The 13,704-nt window shown below is 46.0% G+C and overlaps 1 protein-coding gene across 2 annotated transcripts in view; it reads right to left on the bottom strand.

The window, feature by feature from the left end:
* BACH2 (BTB domain and CNC homolog 2) overlaps positions 1 to 13,704 on the bottom strand; it is a 439,685-nt gene that overhangs the window by 69,936 nt on the left and 356,045 nt on the right. Inside the window, exon 1 of one of the 2 annotated variants that reach the window (XM_029595412.1) lies at positions 8,000 to 8,107. The exons of the other annotated variant lie outside the window; for it this stretch is intronic. The gene's annotated coding sequence lies outside the window, so the exon portion shown is untranslated. Of the gene's footprint in view, positions 1 to 7,999; positions 8,108 to 13,704 lie in introns of those variants that run through there. 2 annotated transcript variants of the gene reach the window in all.

Below are 13,704 nucleotides of genomic sequence, written 5' to 3'. Positions count from 1 at the left end.
ATCGACTGTTTGTGAGGCTCCATGGGCCATGCAACTATTTAATGCTGGTGGCGGGGGGGGGGGAGAGGAGGCTAGAGTCCTATAGTTTTCGTGCAACAGCACTCCTAGAGGATGACACCTATGGCCGAGGCCACATCAGTCATACGCTAGCTATGGCTCTGCTGGGAGAGGAACCTTGGGGTAATAGTGTCTGGAGATCTGACGGCAGTGAAGCAATGTGACAATGTGATCGCTAAAGCCAGAAAGATGGTGGGTTACAGAGCGGAATAACCAGTAAGAAAAAGGAGGTGATAACACCCTTGTACAGACCCTTGGTGATGCCTCACATGGAGAACTGTGCTCAGTTTGGAGACAGTATCTCATAAAGGATATAGACAGGATAGAGGTGGTCCAGAGAAGGGTGATCAAAATGGTGTGGAGATCTATATCAGAAGACTTATGATGAGAGGCTAGAAGATCTACACCTTGGAGAGGAGGTGCAGGGGAGATATAATACAGACCTTCAGATACCTGAAAGGTTTTAATGATGCACGAAGTTCAAGCCTTTTCCATTGGAAAACCTGGAGGGAGGATGACTCAGAACCAACGTCAGGAAATATTTCTTCAAGGAGAGGGTGGTGGATGGCTGGAATGCCCTTCCGGAGGAGGTGGTGAGGATAAAAACAGTAATGGAATTCAAAAGGACATGGGATAAACACTGCAGATTCCTAGAGGCTGGAAACAACCAGTAAGAAAAAGAAGGTGATAATGTGCTTGTACAGGTCCTTGTTTAGGCCTCACCTGGAGTACTGTGTTCAATCCTCGAACCTGTATCTCAAAAGGGATAGAGACAGGATGGAGGCGGTCCTGAGAAGGGTGACCAAAATGGTGTGGGGACAGTATGAGGGGATGCTGAAAGATCTGAATATGGATACCCTGGAAGAGAGACAAGATCAGCAAATTCAGGGTGGCATGGCATTGGAGGTGCAGGGGAGATATGATACAGAGCTTCAGTTACCTGAAAGGTTTTAATGACGCACGAACTTTGAACATTTTCCATTGGAAACAGTAGAATTAGGGCTCACAAACTGAAACTCAAGGGGGCCGACTCAGAACCAATGTCAGGCAATATTTCTTTCTTTCCGTAGGGGGTAGTGGATGATTGGAATGCCCTTCTAGAGGAAGTGGTAAAGATGAAAACAGTCAAATTCAAAGTGGCATGGATCCCTAAAGACTAGAGGATGGAAATGAAGAAAAGGGTGCATGGGAGTAACTTGCTAGTGTGGCGGATACTACCCTTAACCAATAAGCCTTGATGCTTTTGATGCAACTCCAACATTGCTCTCTGTTCAATGGTAAGGGTAAAAGGGAAATTGGATTCAGACAGCATCCAACAAGGGCCCCGACTTTTACGGTATAGGGAACAGATAACATAGAAACATAGAAACATAGAAATGACGGCAGAAGAAGACCGAATGGCCCATCCAGTCTGCCCAGCAAGCCTCACACATTTTTTCTCTCATTCTTATCTGTTACTCTTAGCTCCTTGTTCTATTCCCCTTCCACCCCCACCATTAATGTAGAGAGCAGTGATGGAGCTGCATCCAAGTGAAATATCTAGCTTGATTAGTTAGGGGTAGTAGGGGCAGTAACCGCTGCGATAAGCAAGCTACACCCATGCTTATTTGTTTTACCTAGACTATGTTGTACAGCTCTTGTTGGTTTTTTTTTCTTCTCCCCTGCTGTAGAAGCAGAGAGCCATGCTGGATATGCCTTGAAAGTGAAGTATCAGGCACATTTGGTTTGGGGTAGTAACCGCCGTAACAAGCCAGCTACTCCTCGCTTTGTGATTGCGAATCCTTTTTTTTTTCTTCACCCCTGTCGTTGAAGCTATGCAGGATATGCGTGAAGCATCAGTTTTTTGTTTTTGTTTTTTTGTTTTGTTTTTTTTTTCCCCCTGCCGTTGAAGCAGAGAGCTATGCTGGAAATGCGTGATGTATCAGTCTTTCTCCCATGCCGATGCAGCAGAGAACCATGCTGGATATGCATGGAAAGTGAAGTATCAGGCACATTTGGTTTGGGGTAGTAACTGCCGTAACAAGCCAGCTACTCCCCGCGTTTTGAGTGCGAACCCTTTTTCTTCTCCTTTGCCGTTGTAGCAGAGAGCTCTGCTGGATGTGTGAAGTATCAGTTATTCTTCTCCCCTGTCATTGAAGCAGAGAGCTATGCTGTATATGCATTGAAAGTGAAGTATCAGGCATATTTGGTTTGGGGTAGTAACCGCCGTAACAAGCCAGCTACTCCCCTCTTTATGAGTGCAAATCCTTTTTTCCATTACCTCTTGCTGTTGAAGCTTAGAGCGATGTAGGAGTCACAGTAAGCATGTGTATGTTTATTTAATAAGGGTATTGTGTCAATAGCCATCATTCTGGCGAGTCACCCACTCTTCATTGGCGGCCTCTTGACTTTATGGATCCGCAGTGTTTATCCCACGCCCCTTTGAAGTCTTTCACAGTTCTGGTCTTCACCACTTCCTCCGGAAGGGCATTCCAGGCATCCACCACCCTCTCCGTGAAGAAATACTTCCTGACATTGGTTCTGAATCTTCCTCCCTGGAGCCTCAAATCGTGACCCCTGGTTCTGCTGATTATTTTTCCTACGGAAGAGGTTTGTCGTTGTTTTTGGATCATTAAAACCTTTCAAGTATCTGAAAGTCTGTATCATATCACCTCTGCTCCTCCTCTCCTCCAGGGTGTACATATTTAGATTCTTCAATCTCTCCTCGTACGTCATCCTATGAAGATCCTCCACCTTCCTGGTCGCCCTTCTCTGTACCGCTTCCATCTTGTCTTTGTCTTTTTGTAGATACGGTCTCCAGAACTGAACACAGTACTCCAGGTGAGGCCTCACCAAGGACCTGTACAAGGGAATAATCACTTCCCTTTTCTTACTCGATATTCCTCTCTCTATGCAGCCCAGCATTCTTCTGGCTTTTGCTATCGCCTTGTCGCATTGTTTCGCTGTCTTCACATCATTAGACACTATCACCCCAAGGTCCCTCTCCTGCTCCGTGCACATCAGCCTTTCCCCCCCCATCGAGTACAGTTCATTCGGATTTCCACTCCCCATATGCATGACTTTGCACTTCTTGGCATTGAATCTCAGCTGCCATATCTTCGACCACTCTTCCAGTTTCCTTAGATCCCGTCTCATTCTCTCCACTCCTTCCGGCGTGTCCACTCTGTTGCAGATCTTAGTGTCATCCGCAAAAAGACAAACCTTACCTTCTATCCCGTCTGCAATGTCGCTCACAAAGATATTGAACAGGACCGGTCCCAACACCGATCCTTGCGGCACACCACTTAAAACCGCTCTCTCTTCAGAGAAGGCTCCATTTACCATCACACATTGTTTTCTGTCCGTCAACCAATTTGCAATCCAGGTCACCACATCGGCACTCACTCCCAAGCTTCTTGTTTTATTCACCAGTCTCCTGTGCGGAACCGTATCAAAAGCTTTGCTGAAATCCAAGTAGATGACATCTAGTGCTCTTCCTTGATCCAATTCCTTGGTTACCCAGTCAAAAAAGTCAATCAAATTTGTCTGACAGGATCTTCCCCTGGTGAATCCATGCTGCCTCTGGTCCATCAATTCTCCAGACTGTAGATAGTTGACTATTCTCTCTTTCAGCAGTGACTCCATTACTTTTCCCACCACCGAAGTGAGGCTAACCGGTCTGTAGTTGCCTGCCTCTTCCCTGTTCCCACTCTTGTGAAGCGGGACCACCACCGCTCTTCTCCAATCATTCGGCACCACTCCCGTTTCTAGGGATCTATTGAACAGGTCACACAGTGGACCCGCCAGAACATCTCTGAGCTCCCTCAATATCCTTGGATGAATCCCATCAGGCCCCATGGCTTTGTCCACTTTCAGGTTCTTTAGTTCTTCCCACACATTTTCTACTGTAAAAGGATTTTCATCTATTCCCCTTCCCTCCAGTTTCTTGTTGTTTAGAGATGGTCCTTCTCCAGGGTCTTCTTTAGTGAACACAGAGCTGAAGTATTCGTTTAATATTTCTGCCATTTCTTCGTCTCTCTCTACACATTGATCATTACCACCTTTCAATTTCACTATACCACTTTGGACCTTTCTCTTTTCGCTGATGTATCTGAAAAATGTTTTGTCACCATTTTTTATCTCCTTGGCAATCCTCTCTTCCGCTTGACTCTTTGCCAACTTGATTAATTTCTTTGTCTCCCTCAGTTGATACAAATATTCTTCTTTGTGCTCCTCCCTTTGGGATCCTTTATATTTCTTGAATGCTGTTCTTTTAGCTTTAATTTTGTCAGCCACCTCCATTGAGAACCAGATAGGTTTCAGTTTTCTTTTGCTTTTCTTTACATTTCTAACATATAGAGCAGTTGCCTTGGTGATTGCTCCTTTTAGATTGGTCCACTGCTGATCCACATCTCTCTCGTTCTCCCATCCTTTAAGTTCTTCCTCCAGGTAGTTCCCCATTTCCTCAAAGTCTGTGTTTTTGAACTGTAAAACTCGGGTCTTTGTGGTTCTTTTCCCTATTTTTTTAGTGATATTAAACCATACCGTTTGATGATCACTGCTGCTGAGGTGGGCGCCCACCTGGACATCTGAGACATTATCTGCATTAGTGAGCACTAAGTCGAGTATAGCTCCTTCTCTCGTGGGTTCCAACACCATTTGTTTGAACAAAGATACTTGCATGGCATCCACTATCGCTCTACTATTTTTAGTTTCTGCAGATGGGATTTTCCAGTCTACATCTGGCATATTAAAGTCACCCACGATCACCACTTCTCCCTTCTTACCTATCTTATGGATGTCTTTAACCAGATCTCTGTCCAGCTCTTCCTTTTGGTTTGGAGGCCTGTAAACCACTCCAATATAAATGGACGCTCCGTCATCGTTTTTTAGGTCGACCCATAGAGCTTCTTCAATACCCCAACTTCCTTGTAGCTCAGTTGCTTGGATGTTGTTTCTGACATAAAGAGCCACACCTCCCCCTTTTCTATCCTCTCTGTCCTTCCTTAACAAGTTGTAGCCTGGTATTGTTGTATCCCATTCATGAGATTCTGTGAACCATGTTTCTGTGATAGCAACAATGTCCAATTCTGCCTCAGCCATTAGGGCCTGCAGATCTGGGATTTTATTTCCCAAACTATGAGCATTTGTGGTCATAGCCTTCCAGGTACTCTCTTTACGGTTATTGCATTTCCTGGACTCCTTGTGAGATATTTGTTGAGATTTGTTATTCACTTCACTATTTCTTTTTGCGGTAGTGCCACTGTTGACAGAGTTTTCCATCTCAATTAGATTTTTTTTTTGCTTATGGATCTTTAAATACTGCATGCATTGTGTTTTCTCTCTCTTTTCTGGTAATACTGCAATGCTTTTCTCAAGAACTTCTTCAGTTTTTATTTTAGAGAAGGCTTGTTGTTCTTTTTGCATTTGGTACATTGTGTGTCTCCTCATCACAGGTCTAATTCTACCAGAGCCAACTGTATTCCTGGTTTTTAAAGAATTTCCTGATGACCTGTTTGAGTGGGGCGGTATACCTGTTGGCTGCTATTCTGTCAAGAATGGGTGACTGTGGGACCTACCTGAGCCTAATGGATCTCCTTTTCTTGACTCCTGGGGATAACCTGCACAGAACTGCAGTTGCTACCTATAACAGAAGGCATGGAATTACTACTCTTAACCAATAAGCCTTGATGCTATTGACGCAACTGCAGCATCACTCTCCGCCTTGATGCGGGGTGGGGTGGCGAGAAAGAGGAATTGAATTCAGAGACAAGCAACCCAAGCCCTGACCTTTACAGTCTGGGGTACTGACATAAGAGAAAACATAGGATTGCTTCTATGGCTGAGTCCATAAGTAAAGCATGTCGAGCAGCACTGCCTACATTTTCAAGAAGTCTCATCACCCAGTAAAATTGTTGCTAGCAGTAAGTTTTTTATGGGTTATCATAAGGTTTGGGGATAACTGCATGGAGCGGCAGTTGCTACCCTTAAGAGAAAAATGGGGGAAACTTGCACGGCATGGATGCACTAAATATAGTTTTAGTCTGCAGCCTCTACTTTCTAAATAAAACTTCTGCACCCTATTTCAGGCTTCAGCACAACCCTCCTTTCCCACCTCCCTTCGCCAAAGCTCTCTGTGATCCGTATTCAGTAGGATGTTTAGTGGACAAGTTATACAGCTATATATAGCTGGAAATGCATATATAGCTGGATAACAAAAAAACTATACGACTAACTATCCTGTGTGCGCGATACAGTAATTTAATTTACTTAAATTACGGCCGGCGGTAAAAAGAGGCGCTAGGGACACTAGAGCGTCCCTAGTGCCTGTTTTCGGACAGGAGCGGCGGTTGTCAGTGGGTTTGACAGCCGACGCTCAATTTTGCAGGCGTCTGTTCTCGAGCCCACTGACAGCCACAAGTTCGGAAACCGGACGCCGGCAAAATTGAGCGTCCGGTTTTCAACCCGCGAGCTGCAGGCCTATTTCAAATTTTTTTTTTCTTTTTTTACTTTTTATAACTTTCGGGACCTCCGACTTAATATCGCCATGATATTAATAGCGCGTCGAAAACGAGCGTCCAAGCGTCCCACCCCCCCCCCCCGAACCTAATAGGGCCATCAAAAAGCATTTGCATGTTGTGGGCGCTATTAGGTTCGGGGGGGGGGGTTGGACGCACGTTTTCGACGCGCTATTACCTCTTACTGAATAAAGGGTATAGCTAGCGCGTCGAAAACTCGCATCCAATCGCGGGTTAACAGTGCGCTCCGGCGGAGCTCACTGTACTGTATCGGCCTGTATGTTTGAATATAGCAGGGTAGGTTTTTAGTTATCCAGCCTTGTGTGGCCGGATAATGCACTACTTAACCGGATATCTTAAAAAGATATCCGGCTAAGTAGTGCTGTCATTATCAAAACCACTGAAAGATTGAGAGGGCAAATCACCTTCCTCCCCTCCCAAAGCTTAATACAAAGGCCCCCAGGCCACACTCACCTACCTCCCAAAACCTTTGTTAATACTTAGGATGGGGCCGGCATTGTTCGCTGGCCCCAGTCCTGATATTCAATTGAAGAGGCTCAGGATGCCTCTCTTCCTGCCACCCCCTCCCACCCATAAGGAATCATAGGGATGTCTACCCTCCATCCCTTGCCAGTCACTCCCCCCAATACCTTTTTGATATGAGCCAGGAACGAGGGATCCTCCTCTGCCCGCTCCCATCGCCTCCAGAGCTGCCTCTGTCAAAGCAGCACTAGAAGAGTTATTGGGGGGGGAAATGTGGAGTGTTAGAGGGATGGGGGGTAGGCACCCAATATTCAGCTAGGTTAGTCGGATATCTCAGTCCTTCCTTGGAATGCCTTTAAAATGCCCCTTTTTTTTTTATCCGCCTATACCGTTATTTTCAGCCAGATAAGGGCTGAACATAACCAGGTAAAACATTTAGACGGATAACTATTAGGTTATCCGACACTCGTGCAAACCAAAGACTAAAAAGGGACTGTAAATACTTAGTGTTCTTTTAATTTTTATTATACTACACCCCAGGCAATTTGCAATAATGCACCCGCATAATCTTGTGCTCGATTCAATACAGCGCACAAAGTTTTGCATAATTCCCCACCAAAACCTAAGGTCTCAGGGAACAGGCAGGCCTACAGCCAGGATTTTACAGCTGTGATCTCACGGTGTCAACAGGAAAAGCAAATGTGTAGGTAAGGCGCGGGAGCGGTGCACGCAGGGACGTAAGCGATGGGAGAACCTGAGCAGTGAGTGCGGGGGATCAGAGGAGGGGCAGCGAGAATGCGGCGCGTGCTGGAGCTGTGAGGACATGAGAGCGGCGCGCGCAGGGGCTAAAAGAAGCAGAGCACAAAAGCAACGCGGGCAAGGAGCTGGAGGAGGGAGTGTAGAAGGAGGGAAAGGGGCTTTCTTGAATTCTGTTACTGTTTTGGCCTCCACCATGCACCCACCTGCTTTTCCGTGTACAACTAACTGCTCGGTGAAGGACCCAAAGTGGAGAACGCGGAAGACCACACACAAACCAAAGGCTGCCCCACCCCTTAAAGGAAAGAATATTCTGTTCTCTGGTGCCCCCTGGTGGGGCTACTGGAAACTGATAAATAAAAGGAAATGAAGGGAGGGGGCCAGAACTAAAAGGGCTACAGATTACCCTGCAGCCCGGATCCAAGCTCATCTGTTTTCCTGCCTTCTAATTCCCCAGCCACCGCATGCTCCGCTTAAAGGGGTAGGGGAAGGGTGTCAACAACCGGGGGGCGGCCAAAATCCGCCTTTTGGTGTGGGGAGAGGTCACCAACCATTTATTAGAAGGGGAGAAGTTAGGGGGAGGCTCCCTTCTTCAGGGACAACAAGGGGAGTGGCAAGGCAGGCAGCCCCAGCGCTGTTTCAGGCCTATAGATATGCGTCCTCGGGGTCCTCCTGCAGCCCCCAGATGTGTCCAAAGCTAGGAGGGTGTGTGTGTGTGTGTGCGCTGAGTGAGAACTAAAGCATCCCCCCAGCCATGCAGGAGACCATGGAACTGAAAAGCCCATTTCTGCAGCTTTATACTTCACTGCTTGTTTAACCCAGGGAAAGAGAATAACTAAAGCTTTCAACTACTTAGTCATTCTTTGTAGTGTGAGAGGGTATACTTTTCCCCTGTTTGCGTGGGATTACAGAACCAGAGGGAACAGTGTGGGGTTTTGTTTTTTTTTATCCTTCCTTAGCAAAATCCCTTAGAAGCGAAGTACTAAACTGCAAATCTTAAATATCCTTGCCCTCTGTTTTAGGGATTTCAGGGGTTTTGATATTTTTTCCAGCAACTCATTTGTCAACCTTCCCCCCCCCCCCCCCCCACCATTTTGCCACAAATGCAGCCCTTCCCAAACTTTTAAAGAACCACAAAACGTGATCGGGAAAACGATTCTTTCTGCACGCGACAGCTACACAACACCATTATTCAATGCCAGCACGGGAAGAGGCAGAAAGAAACATCATGGCATCAGAAATTTAAAAAAAAGGGGGTGGGATAAACACAGATGACAAGAAGTCGGGAAGAAAGCTTCGAGCAGCCCGCTCGGGGTGGCAGCAGTAGGCTTGCACTGTGCCCCTAAGAAAGCCCTGGGGTAATCCCACACCCAGCGGCACTGGTTGGAGCCCTTAAAAGCAGCGATACAGCAGCACTGGGCTTTCGAGACGGCTCGGGCGACCTGCACAGCGGGGACCACGACTGACACCAGTGAGATTCTCCTGCAAAGGCCACTTGAAACTTGGTGGGTGCTGCTGGATTATGAAACTTGGAAATAAGACACGGGGGGGGGGGGTTTAGCTGAAGTAAAACTGAAGATGGCAAGGTCTGGGGTGGCCAGTTAGCGGAGGTGCTGGAGGCCATCACTGTAACTGATTTTGGGCATGTTTGGGACAAGTATGGAGATCGGTGATAAGAAAAGGGCTGAGAGGTCAGATAAAAGGCACGGGAAAAGGGGGAGTTGCGGTTGGCCTGCACCTGGGAATTCATACACACACATCTACCCAAAGTGGAGGATTCTCAACTGGGCAGATAGATGTGTGAATTCCCAGGTGCAGGCCAACCGCAACTCCCCCTTTTCCCGTGCCTTTTATCTGGGGGAGATTTTAGATTTATTAGAATTTATTAGCCGCACTCATCACAGAAAAAAAGTTTGAGGCGGATTACAGAGCGTAACATCCATAAAATCACTAGATAAACAAGACGTTACACAAACAGACCAAATCAAAATGCATAAAGATCCTGCATTATTGCCTAATCTGCGAGGTGGGTTAGGTACAAACCGCACCCGGACTCTTCCGCAGGGGATACATAGATAGACATTCACTAGCCTGTTTGAAGAACTCTGTTTTCAGAGCCTTTTTAAAAGAGCTGCAACATTCAATTTCCGGATCATGCCCAGTAAAGATCACTGATAACAGCTGTTTTGGTGTGGTAATGAGTCTAGAAAAGGTTCAGATCACACAAGTTAACAACTAACTTCTTGCCGAGGCAGGAAATTACAAAGTAAAAAAAAAATACTGTGACACTGTACGAATTGTCTTTATCAGTGCTGCCAATCAAACTCCATGTCACTGAGAGAGAACACTCCACTCTACATTTTCTAATGTACATCCTGATACAAGCTGGTGGGTGCATGGGAAAAATCCAGGACTGGATCGTAACTATGTCAGTGATGACACGGAGTCAGGCTGGCAGCTCCTAAAGTGCTGTGGATTGATCAAACCAAGTCAAACTGCCAACAAAGCCTTGGGGAAACAAATCGGCTATTTAGCTGATGCTCTGAAGCAGTCTGTAACTCTTCTAGTTCAGGAATCTGGCTCCCCTATGTTCACACGGTGGAAAAGAGAATGGAGGTGTAGCTGAAATATTAATACTCTGAGACGGCAACGTATGAATGGACCTCTCGGAAGTCCAGTCCATGGCATATACTGCAATGCCAAAGCAGCACCACTGAACGATCGGCCTCTGGGTGGAGGCCGAAACAGCAAAAGGAATTCAGGAAAGTAAAGGGGAGCAGAGAAGATCCTCAGCTGAGAGGATGCGTGGCTGAAGCTCTGCGGTGCTGCCACAGGAATGAGCAGACTAAGGACAGGCCTCGGGGTCCTTATCGGCTGTCATTTTCATTGTCTCCCCATCGGAAACAGAAAGGGCAAGGAAGAGCAAAGCACCTTGGTTTTCATCTCAGTGCATGCTGGAAAAATTTCATTTCAATTAAATACGAACATACCCTTCGCGTCTCGCATCCTCATTGAGCAGCTGAAATGAGAGACCTGAAATGTACCCGCTAACCACAGACATAGTGTGCATAACTCAGCATGTACACACACATAAGGGGGTGCACCTGCGAAGTGTAGGGCACATGGTGTTTAAAATATTGCATGGCATCACCTCAAAAGTACACAGTATTCGCATGGTTTTTTTTTTTAATGCGGGGGATCCATTTAGTCTATGTACTAATTTTATAAAAGTACGGGCATAAATATTACATGTTAAATAACTAACATGTGCACGTAGTAACCCTCAGTTTATGCATGAAGGTAGGTATTTTATAAAATAGGCTGATATATGCACATATCTCGCTTATGAAGAACATTTACTTGTGTGTACTTCCAAGTACCAGTTCACCAAAACCACCACCGGTTGACTCACAGCCCTCACCCAAAAACTGCAAGCAAAAGAAATGTCAGATCTGAAATCCGTGACTTGATCAGCAGATGTAAAAGCATCCGCGCATGCTTATTAGTGTAGGCGTGTGCTCCGTTTTTAAAATACATAAATGTGGGTGCACCTTCAAACCTCGCCCCGGAACACCCTCTTTTTACGCACATAACGTTTCCGCGCGGCAGCAACAGGGCGCGCGTGCTCCTGCCCCTCAGAAAATGTGCTCACCGCGCACCGAGGCTACGTAACGCGCGGATCTACCGATGTCACGCGCACAGTCCCCGCACAAGCTTTTGAACATTCACCCCATGAGAGGGCACTTTTCAAAGGAACTTCGGAGGTAAAAGACCATGTCACGGGCAGAACTGGCCCGTCGCGAAACCTCCTGCCCAACTGCCTGTCCTATTCGCATGCAAGTTTACTCAGACTGAGCAGGGGCATTCTCAGAGGGGGGCAAAGCGAGGGAGGGCTTTGGACTTGCGTGCATAATTTTAGAGGTTCATGTATATTTTCACAGCACGGTGCTGCAGATGATTTAGCAGGTGATCCAGTTGGAGAATTAGCAAAGCAGACTTGCGCGCATCTGCTTCTACCTGGACCGAGGAGAGCCATGTCCAGACCAGATGAGTGTCTTTCAAAACTGCTCTTTTGACCACTTTTTAAAAAATGTTTTCCTAGCCCCCCCTGCTTTAATTTTCACTCCTAAATTCAATTTTTTATTTCATGTGCCAGGAAGAAATTAGCAGTAGAGAGGAACAAAAGTATTATAGAAATTCCCTTTGACTTTGGAATGGGAAGGGCCTGCGCACGCATGTGTGAATGGAGATATGTGTGTGCGCGCGTGTGTGTGTTTACTTCAGAGCAGTCAACCAGAGATATAATACGACAGAATAAAGATATCCATGGTAGAAAAGAACTGACAGAGAGAGACACCGAAAAAAAAGAGATTTACATAATCAGAGCAGCCATACTACCTTCTGGGGCTCCTACATCTTTCACTGAAGAGATACAATTCTGCATATTAAGCTTGCTTGCTTCAGATCTGGATATTATTCCTTTCTCAGAGCCACTGGAGATATGAGGAGTGTTGAGAAAGAGAGATTAAAGCTGTCTGCTGAGTCAATAGCATAAACAGTGGTTGTGGACAAAGCCTTCGATCTATGGATTAGAGTTAAGAACATAAGAACATAAGAACATGCCATACTGGGTCAGACCAAGGGTCCATCAAGCCCAGCATCCTGCTTCCAACAGTGGCCAATCCAGGCCATAAGACCCTGGCAAGTACCCAAACACTAAGTAGATCCCATGCTACTGATGCCAGTTATAGAAGTGGCTATTCCCTAAGCCAACTTGATTAATAGCAGTTAATGGATTTCTCCTCCAAGAACTTAATCAAACTTTTTTTAAATCCAGCTACACTAACTGCACTAACCACATCCTCTGGCAACAAATTCCAGAGCTTATTTGTGCATTGAGGGAAAAAGAATTTTTTCCGATTATGCTTAAATGTGCTACTTGCTAACTTCATGGAATGCCCCCTAGTCTTTCTATTATCCGAAAAAGTAAATAACCGATTAACATTTACCCATTCTAGACCTCTCAAGATTTTAAAGACCTCTATCATATCCCCCCTCAGCCGTCTCTTCTCAAAGCTGAACAGTCCTAACTTCTTTAGTCTTTCCTCATAGGGGAGCTATTCCATCCCCTTTATCATTTTGGTCGCCCTTCTCTGTACCTTCTCCATCGCAACTATATCTTTTTTGAGATGCGGAAACCAGAATTGTGCACAGTATTGTACACAGTATTCAAGGTGCGGTCTCACCATGGAGCGATACTAACACAACATTTCCTATAGACAAACTAAGAGACCAGAATGTCAAATCTGCTGCTCCTTCCAAGAACAGAACCCACTCCAACTCCCTCCAACATCTGGATGACCAAGTCAGAGTTTGGAAGGTGACAGACAGCATAAATAGTTAAAAGACAAACTGCAGCATCTACCAGTCATTTCTACAGTACTTCAAGTGAATGGAATAATCACGGTGCTTGGACTCCATGAAGGTGAATAATAGGACCAAGTAGTCAAGGTCACTTGTAAGTTTCACCGGGGATTCCCAGTTTTGCTGCCTGCTTATCCAAGCGTGTGGGATCAGAGGACAAAATTATTTAAACCTGCCACCCTTCCCCCATCTAACAGACTGTCCCGTGGTTACCAGCAGTCAATCATGCTGTTGTGACCACCTCACAGTGCCAGCTACCAACGCAGAGGGTGGCAGTGGGACTTGGCTCAAAGCTGGGTAGGCACCCAGCTACAATATGGCTTGAACGATATGAATGGTGAATCCACCGTTTCCCAGCAAAACTGGGGGATGAGACAGTATCGCCAGGAAACAGTGCAGGAACTGTACTTTTACCCATGGACGTTGCATCAGTTCTCAAATTTTCCAAGGGCGTACCTTCCCTTGGAAAATTACCTTGAGAAAAAAG

Source organism: Rhinatrema bivittatum, chromosome 3 (assembly GCF_901001135.1).
Source record: "Rhinatrema bivittatum chromosome 3, aRhiBiv1.1, whole genome shotgun sequence".
Classification (NCBI taxonomy): Eukaryota; Metazoa; Chordata; class Amphibia; order Gymnophiona; family Rhinatrematidae; genus Rhinatrema; species Rhinatrema bivittatum.
Note: the sequence above shows the minus strand (reverse complement) of the source record. Positions and strands in the feature narration are given on the sequence as shown.